Below are 22,515 nucleotides of genomic sequence, written 5' to 3'. Positions count from 1 at the left end.
AGACCACGAGGACAACAGGGTACCCGAGAGAGGGAGTGGGCAGATGGCGGGGAAGAACCACTCAGAGCTGTACCATGGTGTGTCGTCTTCTTCTGTTTATTCTTTTTGTACAGAGCAAGCTTATATAGCGTCTCAAGCATTCATGTTGCAAGGGGATTGGTCAGGGCTGGAACAAGACCTTATATGGCTTGGAAAGGGCTCCGGGGGAAAAAGGTGTGGGGAGAGGGCAGGAAGCAGGGGGAAACAGTGCTGAATCATGCCGCCCGCCATTTTTTCTGCTGGTGTGGGGCAGTCCGCAAAATAGCGGGCGTGCCCCCAACATTTCTGTAGCCTTTTTTGTTTTTCTTTGGCTCACTGGATCAAAACTAGGTAAATTCAAAGAAAGTGTTTCCATGTTTTTAAGTTATTTATGTATTTTATATCTGATGTAGATTTTCTTCAGGTAAAACAGAAAAAATAGTTCCATGTATTAAGGTATACTTTGAAGCATGAAACAAGACCCATTATATCTATCACAAACACTATACTAGCTACAGACATATATACATATATACATATGTGTTGGAGAAAAATATGGTGCTTGCTGGGACACAGAGACTGATATAACTATAGACATAGAAAGAATTTATTGGGAAGCTCTCCCAATAGAAGGGGTTTGAAGTACAGACTTCAGTCCCCCACCAGCATGATGCAGGTCTGAAGAGAGACTTTAGCCCACCCCTGAAGGGGGGATTTGAATTTATACAGAACTTTCCTAGGCAGGAAATGACAGTTGGTGGGAGGAGGTTGAGGGTTCCAGGGACGTGCAGGGGCCAAAAGGAAGACTTAGAGGTGAAAATTTTCCCTGATAGTGACTAGAAGGTAGTGGGTTAGGGAGTTATGGTTTCTTGGAATGTTACAGGAGCAGATGTTTCTTTGATCTGTAGGGATTTTATTTCCCTCTGATGTGCATGTAGGGAAAGTTTTCATTTTCCTTTACTTCTGTCTCTATATGTTGTTTTTTTGTTTAACCTGTGGGGAACTGCTGTGCCCTTTGACACATAGGTTTATGGCGGATGGGGTTAGGCTTTCCACAATGCATATCAGGGGAAAGAAACTGAGCTACAGCTTATTAATTATTGCAAGACTCTAACAAAATGCATACATAAAATAGATATATGCATACGATATATATGCATATGCCTATACACACACACATATCCTATAAGGTTTAAAGCTTTCAACATTTAAAAGATTTTATGTTTAAGAAGCACAAGCCCCTGCCTTTCTGAGGTAAATCCCTGCAGAGGCTTATGTCTATAATTTTCACCTGTTTGATCAAAGCTGAATGGGGTTGGTGGGTCAGTAACTTGATGAAATCCAATCTATTGCTTGGCCAGTGGGTAATTGGATTCCTTCAAGAATTTGAAGTGAGATACATAAAGACTGAAAGAAATGGAAATTCAGTCATGTGAATGCCATAGTATTAGCATGAAGACAGACAAACTTTTCCTGCTGTGATAACTCCTGTTGCAGTTCTTCCTCTTTCTTATACATGATGATTCTTGGGTTGCTTAAGACCTGTTATCCAGTTAATTCTTTCATTTATTTTATTTTATTTTATTAACAGGTTTAAGATTACATAAATGCTATATCAAAAATATAGAGGATTCCCATATACCCAACCCCACCTCCTCGCACAATTTCCCACCTTAACAACATCTTTCATTTGTGTGATACATTTGCTTTAACTGAGAACACATATTGTAGCATTGCTACTAACCATGGTCAATAGTTTATATTATAGTTTACCCTTTGCACCACACAATTTTGTAGGTTTTCTCAAATGTATAATAGCCTGTATCCATCATTGCAACATCATTCAGAACAATTCCAATGTCCCCAAAATGCCCCATGTTACATATATTCTTCCCTCTCCCTCCCCTCAGAACCATTACCTGTATAACAATGTAATAAAATCTTCCATTGCTAGAATATAATGTCTACTTTACTCCAAAGCTGCATTCCCCCTTATGTTTGTTCATTCCTTAATCTTGAGGATGTTAGGATGGTGATGCCCACTCTCGTTTCTGATTGAGAAGGTTCTTAGATCCCATGGGACAGATGAATGGAACTGTCTTGCTTGCAGTTATAGATACTGTTTTTGGGGAATTGAGGTTATCCGTCATCATCCTTTTGACTTTAGATAGTTTGGCTAATGTCTGTTATTCCCACACTAAAGAGCCCTATAAAAATCCAATTTTGACAGTGACTGACTTCCCTTTCAATCATTACCATGTGCATTGACAAAAATTCTGTTAAAAAAACTGGACATTTCTTCTGAATATGCTATTATCAGGAAGTGAATAAAATTTTATCATAAATGTATAAATTCAATGACATCAAACTAAGAATAGCAATATTAGGTTAAAAATTGACTATTTAAGAAAAATATTTTTTTCTGATTCTTTAAAAGCTTTTGTAGTAGGCTCAACTCCTTTGCAATGAAAATAATTTGAAAGCTTACTTTATCCAATGGAATCACTCTCATAAAAACCAATCTAAATAGTTTATTCTCACTATAAGGTAAATACCTATTATAGTGTGATAAACTAGTAATCACTTTTGGAAAAAGTTTTTTGGATAGGTATTTTTTGCAGTTATTTGGAAGCTGCCAGTTATTAAAGTAAAAATACCGATAGGCATAACCAATAAATGATTGTGGCAGTTTGATATTGTTTATGAACTCCAAATATAGATATTGTAATATGTTTGTAAACTGATCTGTCCCTCTGGGCTTATTAGATTATATTGGATTCAGAAGTTTCACTTTTACTTGAATAAAGAGGGCCATTTCCTATGATGTGGACTGTTGACCATGAGGTACAGCGATGCCCAGAGATGTACTCACCAAATGCAATGGATGTGTCATGATGATGGGGGAGAGTGTTGCTGTGGAGGGAGTAGTGGGGTGGGGGCAATGGGGGTGAATGGGGACCTCATATTTTTTGAATGTAATATTTTTAAAAAATGAATTAAAAAAAAAAAAGAGGGCCATTTCAGTAGGATGTTGCATCCCTCTCCCTTGGTGGGCAGGGACATACAGAGAAACTGCACTGCAGGGAAGGAAGTTCTGAGTTTTGAGCTGAAGCCCAGGAAGTAAACACACAGGAGAAGAACACAAAGGAATAGCAACAGCTCCACAAACCTGGCAGAGGCCCTGGGAAGAGACAAGCCATTCATCTGATGTCTACAGCTAATCTTGTGGAGAGTTGTAAGCCTTAGTCAAGAGAAAACCAAGACCTGGCAAGAGAAAAACAAGAAAGCCTGATGGCCTACAGCTAATATTGGAAGAAGCTAGGACAATGGAACCTTAAGAGGAAGAGGAAGCCTTCTTGCTCCAACATGTGGCAAAAACTTTGGTGAGGGAAGTAACTTTTTCTTTATGACCTGATAACTATAAGTTTCTACCCCAATTAAATACCCTTTATAAAAGCCAACAGATTTCTGGTATTTGGAATCAGCACCCCTTTGGCTGACTAATAAATGATTAAATTACTTATTGACATTTATAGTGTAAATTCAGAATAGTGTGAGTATGAGAATTCCTTTGAACCTTAAATATTTCTCTGTCTTTAGATGAATGTTTTAAATTTCAACAAGCTTCTTTTCAATAATTCAAATGTGGAATTTTTCTCTTAAACAAAATCTGAAGAATGGAAGGATAATTAAAAGGTAAAAAAAATCCTATGTAAAAAAGTTCCTTCAGTGGTTGGGAGACCCAAAATATTCTTTGTTCCTATGATCAAATAATACTTTTAAAAACAAAAACAAATCTAGATTTTGGACAGTTCAAGGGATTCTCTGTGGGAAAAGGATTTATGAAAGCCCATACCTGGCTTTTAGAATTTATGGCTATGTAATACTACTTTCAGATTTCTTTTAAAGATAAAAGGAATATGAAATATATAAGAAAAATAATAGGATTTGTGTAATAAGTAGAAGCAAGTTTTAGTGCCTGCTTTATTACTAACTAGCTATGTGATTGCAACCAAGGAATATATGCTTTCTATGCTTTAGTTACCAAATTTGTAAAATAACAAGGAGATGAGATCTGTAGATTTTAAACTGTGTTGCATCAAAATTAAGTTTCTATGAAGGGAAGCAGACTTGGCCCAATGGATAGGGCATCTGCCTACCACATGGGAGGTCCGCAGTTCAAACCCCAGGCCTCCTTGACCCATGTGGAGCTGGCCTATACACAGTACTGATGCACGCAAGGAATACCATGCCACGCAGTGGTGTCTCCTATGTAGGGGAGTCCCACGCACAGGGAGTGTACCCCATAAGGAGAGCTACCCAGTGGAAAAGAAAGTGCAGCCTGCCCAGGAATGGCACTGCACACACAGAGAGCTGACACAGCAAGACCATGCAACAACAAAAAAAGAAACACAGATTCGCTGTGCTGCTGATAAGAATAGAAGCAGTCACAGAAAAACACACAGTGAATGGACACAGAAAGCAGACAACTGGGGGGAGAGGGGGAAGGAGAGAGAAATACATAAAAAATAAATCTTTAAAAAAAAGTTTCTATGAAGATACCACAGGGCTGTTGTGAAAGGATAGTCAGCTAGAGAGCTATTGATAATTTAAAGAGGGCAAGTATAGTAACAATGAATATACTTCTTTAAAAACAGTTTTTAATTTTATTTAAAAGATTCAAGCACCACTGGTTGTGTAAATAAAATTATTTGATCGTGTATTACATAACAAGTAATGAATTTAACTCATTTTATTATCATGACACTGCCAATATCACAAATAATTTTCTAGATGAGAACACTGAGGCAGAAGAGATTAATTAACTTGCCCAGCATCACAAACCTAGGAGCTGGCAGGGCTGTAACTAGAACATAGTTATCATTCTAGCTATAATGCTGCTATCTCTTTCACCAAAGTTCTTTACATATATCTATGTATTTCCCATGAAATCTGTGGAAGCATTCAAGTGTTCCTGAAATGAGTATAAAAGATCATTTTTGCATGAATATCTTTCACTTTTATTGAAAGGTTGTCTATATGCAAAAGTGCAATATTGGGTCAATTTTTATTATGAAATATGATTGTGATATAACTTTATTTTAAAACTGAAGATTAAATAGTGAAAATGCTTGTTTGGGGAAGATCTAGCATTTGTTTTTTCCTTCTTGTGGGAATTGCCCCTTGATTGTCCTTTGCAGTTTTCTCATTCTCCTTGCACACCCTCTTGAATTTTCTTCCTCATCAGCCAAGGAGCTTTGGACATGAAACACAATAAGTCCATCTAACTCAGGTTTGGCAGTTGTTTTTTGCTTTGTGCTTTCCTGAATCCTTCCCATATATTTATCTTTGCTTAAATTAGTTAGACTAGATTACTGTTTTCAATCAGGAAAAAAACTTTGAAAATAATACATAAAAAAAGTTCCTGTATGTTTATGTAATATAATCATAATGTTCAGATGTCTTGGAATGTTGTCAATCAACATAAAACCAAATAAATTCTGCATACAACATTCATAATGATATTGTCTATCTATATTTGTTTATGTTGGGTTTAATAAGTTAGAAAACGTCAACCACAAAAATGTACAAAATACCAATAATTTATTTTGTCTTTATCCCCCAGTATGAGATTATCCTAAAGCTTTATTACTTCTTGTGTATAGAAGTATCTGCTAATAGATTAGGGAAGTTCATATTCCATTAATTCCCCCCTCTTTGGGTCCATCAAACCTACTTTCTTCTGTTTGAAACATTGCTCCCAATATTCATCAATTATTTCTATCAGAACCCTGATGAAATGTCTCCTTATCAATGCACCTAACACTATGAAATAACACCATTTTCTTGCATCCTTTATTCAACTTCAGAGCTCCTATTTACTATCTACTATATATTTAGGTTTTGTTTATTCCTGTCTCCTCAAAACTCCTAACATACAGAAGAATGAAAGTCCCAAGAACCAAGATAAGCTTTTGTTTTCCCAGTACTAGAATAATAATCTGATGAATGAATGCTTTATAATTGACTTTCCATCCTGAATATAAAGGGCCCTTTAGATTTACCAGGCAAGAAATTTGTGGATCATAGATCTCACAGCCACTTTGTTTCAGTTGTTTCTACATTTTGTGAGGATTCTTTCTTTAATTTTATAATTTCTTGTCTTGCTCTGTTACTACAATAGGGCCATCATCAAGGTTCTTAGTAGGTTTAAATATAATCATAGGTCTTGCTTCTCATCTGTCTTGGTTGTATGGGTCGTTCAAATAATGATCATTGCCTGGCAAGTGTCCTGGGTCATCACCTGGCACACTGGAGGATTTGGGATTGGTCCATTCAGACAAAATACTTTTGGACAGAAATTTCCCTCTATTTCTTTGTCTATTATTGCTACTTATTGCTTCTATTAATAAAGAAGTATTAAACTACTTTGTTAACAGTAACTTATTAGTACTATTAATAAAGAAGTTATTTTGTTATTTTGTCCTTAGCTCTCTTAACTATAGGATATAACTCTTATGATTGGATGATCAGAGTGTCTATAATTCTAAATTTTTGTTTTATAAGGTCCTTTATTGGATCTCCAAGGATCCTCATTTTTAACTCATAATTTCCCTTTTTTAGTTGCTTTTAAAGATGTTTCCCCATCTTGATCATTCCCCAAACTTTTCACAGGTTATTTCCCAAAACATAAATGCCAATCAAAATAAAACCATACCGAATTCCAAATTAAGCAATGCAAATATGTCTAACACAGCCTAATTCTCATCTCCTATATGTTTTTTTTTTTATTTAAAATTTAAATCACTTGTAGTGCCCTAACAAACTCACAAGGTATTTGTTGCATTGGTATTGGAATCCTGGCAACTATGTCAATTGCCCTGTAAACATAGTTGTCATAACAAACTGAAGCACATAGTAATTGAAAGTAGATTTAGCATTTAAGAGCAGATACACAAGAATCAAATTTAAAAGTTCAATGCAATTTATTTGCTTGCTTAATCACAAACTGCCAATACAACCAATGCACAACAAACAGGTCAAGGGTACAGATTATGTTTAAAGTTGGAAGATACCAGAGTCTCAGAAGTACATTGCCCTGTGGGCCAGGAGAAAAGTAGGCAGGACCTTTAACCAGAAGTGTCTGAGTCAGGTCCCACATGGTGTTCAGCAGAGGTTCCAAAGTTGCCATCAGCAGATGCTGGTCTTCTAAAAGAAGAGACTCCTAGGTCAAGGCAGTGTGTCACTGAGAATGGCAGCAAATCTCTCAGCATATCATAGACATTGGAGTAGAAGTCAAAGTGACCCAGTGTCAGACTGCAGCTTATCTGACATTTGCTGTAGTGCTGTCTGCTCTGATTTTTATAGGCAGTGCCCTTCTGTCCAGCATCAAGCTAGTCTATATCATATTCTCACATAAATGCCTGGTTATCATTTACTAAAAAATGTTTTCCACAATTTGTTCTCATTCTAATAGTGGTCAACATGCTTACAATATTGGTGGCTTTTTAAAAATTCAGTATCAATATTATTTCAATACACAAACATGAACCTATTTACTTTCCTGGCTTACCCACTTATCCAAACTAGTGAAGTCCTGGTAAAGAGAGAAAGTATTAAAATGCCCATATTTTAGAGCTTTAAGAGGTATGAAAGAGCATTCTGGGGGCAGGGTAGAGAGGAAACTTACCCCCTTTATATGTGATTTTAAATAAATATTTTTTGGTTAATGTCAGTATTTCTTAGAATGTGGACAGTTTTGTACTAAAAAGGAAAGTAAGAATGCTTTCTTAAAATGTTTGATATTCTTATAACCCTGGTGTTTAATTGATATTTTGGTTGTTCTTTTCTAAGATGATCTTAATGGGTAATGAGTATATGCATGTATATGTGCGTGTATACTTGTTTGTGTGTATATGTATAAATTTACTCTAACAAAAGGTGTTTTACCTGTATATTTAAGGATGGGGAAACAAAGATTAAAATGCTAGGGAACTTAAGTGTTTGCCTTTACAACACAAAATCAGACTTTTTGGGATTCAAGCATATGAAGGAAAGAACTCCTGCCTTGGTTTTTCTTATTTTCAGGACTTCAGTGTAGCTCTTGCGAAATCTCTGAGACCAAATGTCATTCATTTCTTTGAGATCATGCCATTTTTGCAAAAAAAAAAAAAAAAAAAAAAAGAATTTTCATTCTTTGTTTTTTCTTGCATGAACTGATTCTTCAGATTAGAGCTAGGAGCACATCAACTACCTTCCCAATTCTCATAGTCCCAGATGGGCAGGGCTATATTCTCATAAGCAACAACTAATACAAGCTTTCTTAACTTGTCCCACAATTGCCCATTTCTTGGTTAACAATGTATTACTCATACAGAAAAATTTCATTTTCAGTGTTGGGACCTCAGATGTCTCAATCTTTTATCCATAAAACACTTTCCACTTCTAGTCTGTTTTGAATAGACTACTTGCACTGAAAATTAGTAAGGCATTTTCTCTTTATTTAGAGAGTTTTTCCATGTGAATATTTATATACACACACTATAACTGTTACTTGTTGCCTTCTTTGGAGAGACAATACTATTTAGGATTAAAATATCTTCTTTCCAAATTTCTTTTAAGAACCTTGGGGAAGATGATTTATAAATTGTATATTCCATTCTATTCTTTAATTATAGTACCTACAGATATTCCAGTGAACCCTATTTATATCTAAACACTGCTCACTACCATATATTTGATCACAATTTTTCAGTTCCTTAATTGATATTTGTTATTGTATTGGATATCAAAATTTTACTCAGCAACTACAAAAGCTGCATTATTAACTCAAATCTATTCAATTCTGACTCTGACAGCCCAGAGTTAGACTAGACCCCACAGGTTAAGTTGCAAATTCAGGGACATAGGCCACCCACAGTTCTGACCAAATGGCTACAAATTTTGGGGTTCCCACTATCTCTTTCAAGTTTAATAATTTGTTAGAAAACTCACTGAACTCAGTGAAATTGCTATACTTACAATTACAGTTGTATTATATAAAGAAAAGAAGAAGCTAAAAGAAGAGACTCCTAAGACAAGGTCTAGGAGGGTCTCAAGTTCAAGCAATCATGCCCTTTCCATGAGGAAGCAGAACACATCATCCTCCTGACACAAATATGCATTTTATAAATCATGAAAGCTCCTAGTGGCTTTGAGCACCCAGAATTTAATGGGGTCTCATTACAGAGGTGCTTCCCAGGGGACAGGAAGGTGGGTTGATAAAGTAATGGCTCAAAGTCCCAACCTTTAATCATCTAGTTGGGTTTTCTGGTATGGCCATCCCCCTTACCCTAAGACTGCTGGTGTGGCTGGTCCCAATCTGTCATCTCATTAACTTATGAAATATTATATATGGTCTTGGGCCTACCATGAATAACAAAAGAGACTCCTATTGTGGAAAATTCCAAGGATTTGGAAGTTGCTTCCCCAGAAAGGTGATTGAATTTTATCCCCACCAAAGGCATGTTCAAGCCTTAATCCACATTCCTTTGGGTATGAGCTCATTTTTAAAAGGACCTTTGAAGATGCTGTTATTAGGTAAGATATGGACTCATTTCTGAAAAGCATCTTCAAAGATCCTTTTTAGATCAAACTAACTTGAATTAGTTGGGGGGTGGGGTGGTTATCCACCTGATTGGAGTCCTTACATGCAAAGGAAATGTGGGAGCAGTTAGACAGAGGAAGCCAGAGAAAGAGATTATCATGTGATGAGGGATTGCCATCATAAGTACAGTACAGACTCAGAGAAATTATGGCCTAGCAAACATCTTGATTTTGGGCTGCTAGCCTCCAAAATCATGAGAAAATAAATTATTGTTGCATAAGTCAGCCATTTTAAGTATTTGTCATAGCAGATTTGGCAAACTAAGACACCTACACAGCTGCTACAAATTAAATTCTTTGAATTGTAAGAGGAAAAAAAATCACATAGCATTGTGAACAGACTGCTCTTTTTATAAAGGAATTTTATCTGACTGGTGCTTTTGAGAATCCAGCACAAGCAGAGCAACTACTCAGTTTCTAGTGAAAATATGAAGGTTTACATTTCATTTCAAGTCAGATAGTATTTATTTAAATAGTAGATTTCAAATTCTGCAAGGAAGAATAAAAAGAATTTTAAGAATATTTATTTTTAATTTAAAGTAAAATTCAGCTCTATCTCAAAGTAGAAAGATAAATTACATGAAATCCTGTTATCACTTCTAATTCAGATTTCATATTACCCCAAAATTATGTGTCAAAGTAAAATATTTAACATTTGTGACACTACTGCTCCTTAAATAGTGGAACATGAGGGGTATATCTGAATTACACACACTGAAAGAAATGTTTCCCTTTCATAATAAAGGTTTGCTGAAAGGAAAAATTCATAATTTTTTACTTTCATACTTGATGGTCCTTTTCTTTATTTTTAAGTTGTATTTTCCTCTAAGAAGGATCACTACTCCAGAAAGATGGAAGTCTATGTTTTTACTTTTTTTAAAAGTCGTATAGTTATTACCATTATCCAATTCCCCAAATCACTTTTTCTAATATTTAATATTTTCCCATGATCAGGAAAGTGCACATTAGTTCCAATCTAAATTGTTCATATTACAACTTAAGCCCATTTACTCTTGTTAAATTCTCAGTGTAAGTGATGAACAGCAACTTATAAGCTTGTGTGTAATAAATTTTCATACACTCAAACACTAATATGTCTCTTGGCATCTTCCTATTATTTAAACCAAAAGGAAAAAAAAAAGATAGTTTACTTAACACCGCAGTGCATTTTGTTAGATATTTATTTTCCTTAAATACTTTTAGTTATTTCTATTATTCAAATAGTGATACTTGGAAATAGCCACAGAGGTATCACAGGTCAATAAGTATATATGAAGAATACAGTTTCTATTTATTCCTGTGCTAAGGGTTCTGTAAGTACAGGTGAATTAAGGTTCCTGTTTTTTAGTCTCAAGATATCCACATTCTGGCACAAAGCACAACTGTATGGATGAGACTGTGTATTGGTTGGTATAAACCATCATATAACTAACCACTTAGACACATGGGATGAACCAGTTTGATTATATTGCATTTTATTTTCCAATAATGGTTAAATGCTCTTCTAGGACCTTGTCACTGCTCCATCAAGAACTATAGTCAGATATTGGAGGCGAGTATGGACCATGATGTGGACCATTGTCTATGAGGTGCAGAGGTGCCCAAAGATGTACTTACCAAATCCGATGGATATGTCATGACGATGGGAACGAGTGTTGTTGGGGGGGGAGAGGGGGGTGGGGGGGGTGGGGTTGAATGGGACCTCACATATATATTTTTAATGTAATATTATTACAAAGTCAATAAAAAAAATAAATAAATTAAAAAAAAAAAAAGATCCAAATCAGTAATTCCTTCTATAGTTCTGAACATGGTCATCTCTTAAAGGCTCAGCAAAAGTGTTGGCTATTGCCTTGTGAATATTGAGAAATAAATATCTTTCTTTCAAAAAAAAAAAAAAAAAAAAGAACTATAGTCAAATTTTCTTCTCATGAATTGAGGCAGGACATGTGACTAAATTGTCAGTCAGAGAATATGACAAAAATTGCACTGCATGAATTCCAAGACTGTTTAAAATGTGTTGAAGCTTGCCTTGATAGCCCTGAGACAGTACTTAAGAAGTCCCAGACTACCATGTTGTGAGAAAACCTAGGTCACATAGAAAAGTCACGTGAAGATACGCTATCCCAAAGCCCTAAGCAAAGTCCCAGCAGGAAGTCAATTGTCAGACAAGTGAACAACAATGACTTCAGAATATTTCAATTTCCAGGAATTAAATCTTCCCAGCTAAAACCCAGACATCTAATATCAGAGACAAACCAGTCCTTGTTAGCCCTTTCCAAATTCCTCACATGAAGAATCCTTAAGCTAAATAAAATGGTTGTTTAATCCATAATGAGGGAATGAGGGGCCAATATTTTTAGGCAACAAAGTGCAAATAGAATATATATTTAATATTGGTAGCAAGTTTCTGCCAAAAAAATACAAACAACAAAAAGCCTTATTATATATACACACACACACACACACACATAGACATATATATAGACATATATAGACATATATGACTTTGAAACTGAACCACAAGTGAAGTCTGGAAGGATCTTGAGGAGACTTAGTGAAAGGTTCCCAGAGGCTGGCAATGAGGAATTAAAGAAAAATACTAATGGAAATTTGAAGTTAAAGTAGATCCTTACTATGTAGCAGCAGAGTTTGGCAACATTGTCACCTGTGGTAATGGGGAAAAAAGGAAATTTCTAATGAGCTCAATGATCTGGCTAAAAATATGTTCACACCTAAATTGAAAGTAACCTCTGGTCTCTTCTCAATGAGAAGCATCTGAAATGAGATAAAATCTAATGATAAATTAGGAGGGGAGAAAGATTGGCTAAAGAATCAAATGTTAAATAAATTGCAACCAGGACTTGCTGGGTTTGAAAATAAAACTTTTTCCCAGCCTCTGCATAAAATGAACAAATCAACCTTTAAAAATTGCCTTGGAGGCAAAGATCAAATACAGGATGGGGCTCTAAGATAATTTTGTAAAGATTGCAGATTTATCTATGGCTATGCCTCATAAAAACTTTAAGATAGAATACAAAATAATAAAAATTCTTTGTATTAGTTTCCTAGGGCTGCCATGGATAAATACCACAGGATGTGTGGTTTAAAATTAGACAAATTTATTTACTCACAGATCTGAAGGCAGAAATCCAAAATCAATGAATTGACAGGGCTATGCTCACACTGTAGTGCCTAGGGAAGGATCATTTTTTTCCTTCTTCTTAGCTTCTGGTAACTCCCACCCAACAATCCTTGGTATTCCTTGACTGGTAGGTCCCATTACTTCAATTGATATTTCTATTATCACATGGCCCTTAATTCTGTATGTCTCCATGTGACTTTCACATAACGAAAACAATCATCAGATTTAGAGCCCACCTGTATCCAATATAATCTCATCTTAGCTAACTACAACAGCTTAAGACCCTATTTCCAAATAAGGTCACATTCTGAGGTTGCAGGTAGCCATGAATTATTTTTAGGGGGAGGGGCACTATCAAACCAGTATATATTCAAAGGATCTTTAGGAACTTCCTTATAGATCCTCCTTTTAAACAATAATACTTCTTAGAATTTTGAGTGTGTGTCATTAAGCAGGCTCATAGAGTCTCAGATAGATCAGGGCCTATGTCAAAAAGTGGTTTGTTTTGATTTAATGGAATAAACCCTATAATATTCATAGAAAACTTGGAAAGTTTTAAAAGAATTATAGAAAATCACAAACTTGGAATAAAAGAAACAGATAGTAAAAAATTAAGATAGTTTCTTTGGTACCTGAACTAATATGAGGAGGAAACAGACTGAGAAGGATATTTCTTATTGAAAAGAAAAAATGACTCAGCAGGAAGAACCAAAAGCCCTAAAAGCAGAGCCAAGGGGCAGGAGTACTATCAGATAGTAGACTGAGCCCCACCAATAAACTGGCATAATACATGGATGGATTTCAGAATTACCAAGGACTTGTAGTTATTTTATGTCTCTTCCACAACTGTATGCTGGATTGTGGAATGCAGATATCTTATCCTTTTTTTAGCCTAGAGGGTTTTAGTTCATGAAGAATTATACTCAAGGAGCTGTCTCTGAAGAACTGCACCTGAAGAGCTGGATCCATACTTTATATCTAGAGCCTTATGATAATGGCATAATAGGATATTTGGTGGAGAATATTAGAAGGATGCATATATTTTGCAGGTGGAAGGGATATAAATTGTGTTTAGAGGGAAGAATCTTGTGGTTGTACTTCTCAAAGATAAAAATATCTCACATCCCATATTCATTTCAATAAAACTTGTCCTTCCCATCAAGAGCTGGAATTTATTTCTCCAATGTTTGAATCTCTTTGGGCTTGTTCACTTGTAAAAAATTAGAACATGGCAGAAATAATACTCTGCGGCTTTGACTCTGGCTCAAAACCATGATACAGTTGATGCCTTCTGGGTTAGGGTATTTATTGTTGAGTCCTGAAAATATAAGAATTTAAAATCTAACATGTGGTGAAGATGCCTAGGCATCATGTAGAAAGCATATATTCAGGATCACATCCCTAGCTGAAGTCTTAGAAGTTAGTGTACAATCAACTGGCATATATGAATTTGAAGAAAATTTCACAGAACATCAATTTGAACAAAACTTCAGAGAGTTTTGCCCCAGACACAGCATTTTCAGGCATTGTGGAAATGAGAAAAGCCATTCTTGCTATTCTTTTTTGTCATTTCTGTCCCACAGACTGTAGATTATGGTGTATTTTTTCATGAATAATCATAACAGGCACATCAGTGCTTCTCACAATTCTATGTACATATAAATAATCCAATGATATTGTAAAAATGGAGATGATGATCCAATGGATCTGCACTGGACCTGAGATTATTTTTTTCTTTGACTTTATTACAACAGTTATACTTTTACAGAAAATTCATACAGTAAATAGAGTTTCCATATATGCACCTGTAGCAGTTTCATATTATTGATGAATTCCAAAAAGAAATAGTTGATTATGCTTGTAATCTGATTTGTACCTGGGCATGACTGAGTTATGTTTAGGGCATTGAGTTCCCACCCCTTGGTAGGTGGGAACTCACAAATGAAAGGCATGGCAAATAATAGAATTGAGGGCTTCTGATGTTGGAGTTTTGATGTTGGAGTTTGATGCTGAAGTCTTAAGCTGGAGCCCCACAGAAAGAGACAGAGCCAGTAACTTTATGGTTTACAGCTGACCTTGTGGAGGAACCAGAGGAGATGAGCCCAGAGAAACCTGGAAAGCCTGAACCCTCACACACATCAGCAGCCATTTTGCTCCAACATGCAGAAATAGACTTTGATGAGTGAAGTAACTTACACTTTATGGCCTGGTAACTATAAACTCCTACTCCAAATAAATACCCTTTATTAAACCCAGCAGATTTCTGGTATTTTACATCAGCACCCTTTTGGCTGACTAGTACAGCACCCTTCACACAGTTACCAGTTAAAATATCTTCTGAATTTTTAAAATACCTCTCTTGGAACACCATTAGAGCTTTTTGTTTAAACCTATTCTGCTGTAATAGCATATATAAGCTAAAGTATATTATACAGAGACAAACTAGTCTTAACTGGTACTTATAAGTGCTCTCAGGACTCATGGAATTTGCAGTTAAAATGAAGGGTCTAAATAAGATTTCTGGATAATAAAAGAAAAAAGAGCTAGGTAACAGACAGCTGGCATGGGCTTATAGTAACTTCCAGTTAGCCCTGAAAATGGTTTTAAAAGGGTGCCACCGCAGTGATGATTATCCCAATATTGGTAAAATTTTAGGGTACTTTTCATCAAAGGTTACCTTTATGAAATATTTTAATTTATTTTCATTGTCCTGCATTTCCTGAAAATTGGACATGCAACTCAAAAGTGCTTCTTAGTCACTTATGTTGATTTTTAATAAAAATATGCATATTAAAGATATGTCTAATGGAATTATTGTGCATTTTCTTCTCATCACATTATAAGGCAAAAAGGACTAAGAAAAAGTTACATTTTTAGTTACACTTTGATTCATATTTTTCAATCTGATATATTTTTATAGATCACAAGGGAAGTAACACTTTGCACATTCAATACTATAATCTAAGTAGTCAATGAAAAAGCTTACAGATTTTTTGAATTTCAATAATAGAGACCCTGTAGTTTCCCTATTAAAATACCATTGCAATACATATTGAGTATAATTTTTCAGGGGCAAGTGTTACGGAGGTTGACTATTACCTATACATTTCTGATCAAACATTATAGTAACTTTTTCTTGTTCTAAATGTAACCCTTTACTAAATTTAACACTCCAAATTATCCTAATGTTACATTTTTTTTTGTAATAAAATAGTGGAAATTACAAGTTATTTAGAAAGCATAGAGGGGATTAAAATATGTAATTCCTTATGAAGCAACTAATACAAATAAATATCTTCATAAAAGTGCATTCCTTTTACTATTCAACATATTGATTTTCATTCACTTATTCATTTATTGGACAAATATATATTGAGAATCTATTATTTGGCAAACATTGTCTGTTTAGCAAGGAATAAAACATACACTATTTATGTCCTTATCCAGCAAAGTAAACAATATGCAAATATGTAATAAATCCTAACAAGTCATATAAATAAAGGGAGTTGAAATATAGTAATTGGGAAGAATCACTTTTAATTTGGTTGATGAAGGAAAATTTTCTGAATAGGAAATATTACTTTTGAGTCCTAAAAAATGAGGAGCCAACCATGTCAAGGAATGTATTTAAAGCAGAGAGAATCATGCAAAGTACTAAAGAACAGTTTGTTGATATATAAGAGAGATCTAAATAACAGCCAAGGATGAAATCATGCAAGGTCTTCTTACTATAACAGAAATTTGGATATTATTTTAGTAAAATTTGAATTCTGTTAAGCAAAGGAGTGCAATTGTATAGAGTACTCTGGAATGGGAATGTGAAATGCAGAGAAAAGGTGCAAATATGCAAATATGCTTGCTAGCAATGTTCTGCATATGTCTGTTAGGTCTAGTTCATTTAGCATAGTATTTAAGTTCTCTATTTTCTTACTGATCTTCTGTGTAAATGGTCCATCTATTGATGGCAGTGGTTTATTGAAGTCTCCATCTATTATTGTAGAGGTGTCAATTTTCTCACTTCAGCTTTGCCAGTGTTTGCCTCATGCACTTTTGGAGACTGTGGTTGTAATTTATGACTGTTATTTCTTCTTGGTGGACTGTCACATTCATTAATATATAGTGTCCTTTTTGTCTCTTATAATAGCTTTTGACTTAAAGTCTATTTTGTCTGATACCAGTATAGCTACCTCAGCTCTTTTTTGGTTACTATTTGCTTAGAAAATTGTTTTACATCCTTTCAGTTTCATCCTATTTATATATCTGGGTCTAGAGGTGAGTCTCTTGTAAACAACATAGTGTTACATCATCCTTTTTTATCCATTCTGCCAATCTGTATCTTTTGATTGGGCAGTTTAAACTTTTAACACTCATGTTATTACTAAGGAATTAAGGGAAGTACTTAATTTAGCCATTTTGTCCTTTGTGGTTTTTTTAGTATATTTTTTATTTTTCCTTTGTGTTTTATATGTCATATCTTTTTTGTTTCCTTGCCTCTCTTCCTTTTTTGCAACCTCCTCTTCTGTATAGTTGATCTTTCCTGATATATTTGACTAGACCCTTTCTCATTTCTCTTTCTAAACATTTTTAAATTCTTTTATTTATTGAAGTATATCACTCATACATAAACATACATAAAAATAAGTGTATAGTAGTAATAGTTGTGAACTTACAAAACAAACATACAAAACATCACACAGGGCTCCCATACCTTACCTCACCACCAATACCTTCTATTGTTGTAAAACATTTTTAACTGAAGAAAGAGTGTGTTTAAAATATCCCTACTAATCAAAGGATCTTACATTTGGTGTATTTTCCCCCAACCCACCCCATTATTTCTATCATTATTATTATTATTTTATATCATTTATAACTGAACATGTATAAATAGTGTGTACTAAATTTGTACACTTACTAGGCAAATTAGCATAACATCATGCAAGGGTCCCATACATCTACCCACCAACAACTTGCATTGTTGAGTCATTTCTTACAAATTATGAAAGAATATCATCAACATCTTTCCACTAACTATAGTCCATTTCTTACATTTGATGTATTTTCTCCTAACCCACTCTATTGTTGATTTTTTAAAATATATTTTTATTACAGAAGTTGTGAACTTATAAAAGAATCATGCACATATGCAGAATCCCCATACAATACCCCTCTATTGCACACCACACAGTGGTGGAACATTTGTTACAGATTATGAGATGATATCATCACATTATGACACTAACCATGGTCCATATAATACAGTGGCACACTTTTTCCATACTCCCTCATTATCAATACAGTACATCTTTGGCATAGATATATGAATATTACAGTATTGTTGCTAACCACAGACCATAAGTCACTCCAGTGACTTTTGTATTTTTCCCATGCTTTTCCATATTCCCACAACCCTGCAATAGTGACGTATGGGATAGTATCTACTTTGGCAGTGAAAGAGATGCTGCTGAAATCTGCATAAGCATAACCTTAGGAATAACCTCCCGACACGCTTAGAAGTTTCTTAGCCATATAAACTCATTTGTCTTTATCTTTTCCGCCTTTTGGTCAAGGTCTTTTTCCAGTTGCATTTCTAGTTGGTGCTTAGTAGTAAACCCTCAGTTCCAAGGAGACTCATCCCCAGGAGTCATATCCCACGCTGGGGGATGTATTTATACGCAGAGTTTGGCTTAGACAGAGGCCACATTTGAGCAACCAGGAGGCTTCCAGGAGGTAATTCTTAGGCACCCAATAATACTAGATTAAGTTTCCATCTCAAGAGTAAAGTTTCATATGCACATATCAAGGGCCCATCAGTGGACCTCCTTCACCAGTCATTGCACCTGTACTCGGGGGATTCTTGCTGATCTATTAGAGAATGTGGCAGAGCTTCCCAGGATGGGAATTTGATATTCCTTTGGTTATTGTGTGAATCTCCACCCACTGTGACAGTGCTTCATGAACATTTGAACACATTCATATGCCTAATATGTATCTCCAGGTGAACTTCCTCCCATGTATCCCCTGTCACTGACACCCCACACCATTGATCCTTTCCTGCCACAGTTGTAACCCTTCTGTGATCCAAAACGTCTTCAAAATTAAGCCAATAAAATATCCAAATATGATTAATAAGAAAATGAAAAATGATAGTTTTAAGAATAAGGAAAAAATCCAAATTTTTTTTAAATAATGAAAAATTACTTTAATTCTTTAAAACATTTTCCCTATCATCACTTTAAGATCCATTGTCCTATATATACAGTAACATTGTCTTCCATTTATTCCCCCAGTGCTTTACTTCTTTTAAAAATTTTGTCCTCAAAGAAGTTTTATGTTATAGAAAAGTCGTGTACTAAATACAGGGGGCTCCTCTGTCCTTCTATTTGAATGGATAATTAGTACTAGAGTTGGTAGGTATATGGTTGAGACACTTAAATCTTTGGTTTGTCCATGTGGCTCTGGGCCCTGAATCTCATCAGAGTTGCAACATCTACTCTCCAGTTCATTGGTCTTACCCAGGACAAATAACATAGAGGTGACGATGGACAACTTCCATACTAAGGAAATGAGAGTCTACAACTGCAAGCAAGAAAGCCCCATATATCAGCCCTATGGGATCACAGCCCACTCTCAATAGAAGTGGAGTGGACAGCACCATCCCAGAATTTTCAGGATTGGGGAATGAACTATGGACTAAAGAGGACTTACTGATATTCTACTATAGACTTATTGTGATTCTAGCAATGGAATAAATTATATCATTGATATGGAGGTAGTGGCCACTGGAAGTTCTGAGGATAGGGAGAGGGCAAAACAACTGTAATATGGGGCATTTTGGGGACTTGGGAATTGTCCTGCATAATATTGTAGTGACAGTTACAGGCCATTGTAAATCTTGGGATAACCTACAGAATTGTGTGGGGAGAGTGTAAACTACAATGTAAACTATAATCCATGCTTAGTGACAATGCTCCAAAATGTGTTCACCAATTACAATGAATGTACCTCACTAATGAAGGATATTGCTAATGTGGGAAAATGTGGGAAATGTGGGGAGTGGGGATTATAGGAATTCCCTATATTTTTATGACATTTGTATAATGTAAGTATCTTAAATTTTTTTTAATAAAATTTAAAAACTGTTATTCAACTCTATATATTTCCACTTTTACAGTAAAGTTAACTAAAACTTCAGCACACATTAAGCATTGATAGACCATCTCAGTCCTCCTCTTATTTCCTTTAAGAATTCACCATCTACCATGAGGTCTTGAAGCCAGTTCTTATGGTCATTTTGATTTTCAATCAGCCCCACTTCCTCTCCATTTGAGGGGAGAAGTCAAAATGGTGGTTACCAGCCTCTTTCAGTCTTGGAGAGGTTCATTAGCCAGTGGAATTTGCTAATCAGTAGCTGAAGTCAGTTGCCAACTATCTCATCCTCTCCCATTTTTGGAAATGGAGCTTCCAACTCGAGCCACAGAATAGCTCCTGAGACTGAGACAACTTGCATCACCAGAGTAGAATGATCACCAGCCTCCACGGCATGGCCTATATTTTCCTGGAGAGGTTGGTGCAGGTCCAGCCAGCTTTCTCCCTGCCAGAGATGGGCCTGGGGCTTAGGCAAGAGCTGCAATCTGATTTCGATGAAAAGAAACCAGTCTCTATCAGCACTGTGATTTTTCAGTATTGTCACTTGCCCTTATTCTGGGGCAGAGTTAAAATGACTGCTACTGGCCTTCTTCTGACTTGTACAGGTTCAAACTTTAGCTGTTCTTAAGATTTTACTTTAGCTAGTCAAATTTACTAATCAGTAGCTGAGACTGGTGTGACAGTTTGATATTATTTATGAATTCCCAAAAGAAGATATTGATTATGTTTGTAAACTGTTCTGTTCCTTTAGGCGTGATGCTCTTTGACTGTATTAGAGTCAGCTGAGATTCCTTTGATTAAATTATGTTAAGATTAGGGCATGAAGGGTTAAGCCCTGGCCCCCTTTGCTAGCCTATTAAATGGATGTCAGTCAAGGACATATTGAAGTGGATACACAGACAAGACACACAGAAGATCCTGCAGCCCAGGAAGAGAGATGATCCTGATAGTTTACAGCTGACCTTGTAAAGAGACCAGAGGAGCTAAGCCCAGAAATAAATGAGCCCCGGGAAAAAGAGATCATCCTTATGCCAACCTTTAGCTGAGATTGGAAGAAGCTGGAACCATGGAGCCTTAAGAGGAAGAAGGAAGGCTGAACCTTCTGAGACACAAATGACTTTGGGTGAGAAAGTACCTCTTATGGGACCTTGAGTTGAACTCATTTGGGTCTTGTAACTGTAAGCTTCTACTGCAAATAAATACCCTTTATAAAAGCCAACAGATTTCTGGTACTTTGACTCAGCACCCCTTTTGGCTGACTAATACAGTTGGTGCCCAACTCTCTCTTCCTCCCCCATTTTTGAGGACTAGGGCTTCCAATTCCAGCCCAGGAATAACTCCCAAGGAGGCTTGTTTGGCTGGTGGAAGATGGGCACCAGCCTCTGCAGCATGAAGTGCTCTACTTATGAATCTTCTCTTCAGATAGACAGTCTCCTCTTTAAATTCTTTCAAGGATATTTGCAAGATGCTATTCTGGTTTCGTGGATCCCCCAAACAGGTGCTTTAGATAGCCCTGGTTGATTACCAACTGCCCTGAAGCATGAGCTGACTCTAAGAGCTTCTTACTCTGCCACCATCTTCTTGGTTGTCTCTCCATGCATTTTTACATACTTTCTTTCTAGTTACACTAGGGTGTCTGTGACATTATCTATATTTTTTGTCTACTAATTTGAAAATATACCAATTTAGCTTTAATTACATACTTATTCACAGTTCTCATGTCCCACTGTTTCTTCTCTTTTTCTTTAGTCTCATATTACTTCTTCATATTTTGCATATCCATTATCAGGAAATATGTCTTCTTTTGTTCAATTGTATTCTGACTCTCATAGGAATTAAAGGGTAGAGTTGTATACTGAGGATACAGTACTATTGGGTTTTGCATTTACCTTATTGGTTACTGTGTTAGTCAGTCAAAGGGGTGCTGATGCAAAAAACCGGAACTCTGTTTGCTTTTATAAAGGGTATTTATTTGGGGTAGAAGCTTACAGTCACAAAGCCCTAAAGAGTCACAAGACCTTAACGAGTACAACTCAACATAAGAGGTACTTCCTTACCAAAATCTGTTGCCCTGTGTTGAAGATAGATAGCAAGCATTGACTGCAATGGTTCAGGCTTCCTTCTTCTTAAGGCTCCATGGTCCCAGCCTCTTCTGATCTCAGCTGTAGGCAGGCATAAGCCTTGTGTCTATCCATGGGGCACATTTTTCTTCTGGGCTCAACTGCTCTGGTCTCTTCATGAGGTCAGCTGTATACTATCAGGCTCAAGAAATTGGCTTTCAATATAAACTCTAAGGTTAAAAGTAAAGGAATTGAGAAAGATATAACATGTTAACACTAATCCAAAGAAAGCTGAAGCAGCTATATTAATTTTATATAAAGTAGAACTCATAACAAGGAGAATTATTAGATTTGGAGAGGGAAATTGCATAATACTAAAAGGGTATATACATCTAAAACCAAAGCATTAAAAGGTGTGAGGCAAAAAGTAATAGACTAGCCAGCAATAAATAGAAAAATCTACTCTTATAATTGGAAAATTCAAAAACTCTCTTTGGG

Source organism: Dasypus novemcinctus, chromosome 13 (genome assembly GCF_030445035.2).
Source record: "Dasypus novemcinctus isolate mDasNov1 chromosome 13, mDasNov1.1.hap2, whole genome shotgun sequence".
Classification (NCBI taxonomy): Eukaryota; Metazoa; Chordata; class Mammalia; order Cingulata; family Dasypodidae; genus Dasypus; species Dasypus novemcinctus.
This window is presented reverse-complemented; position numbering follows the sequence as displayed.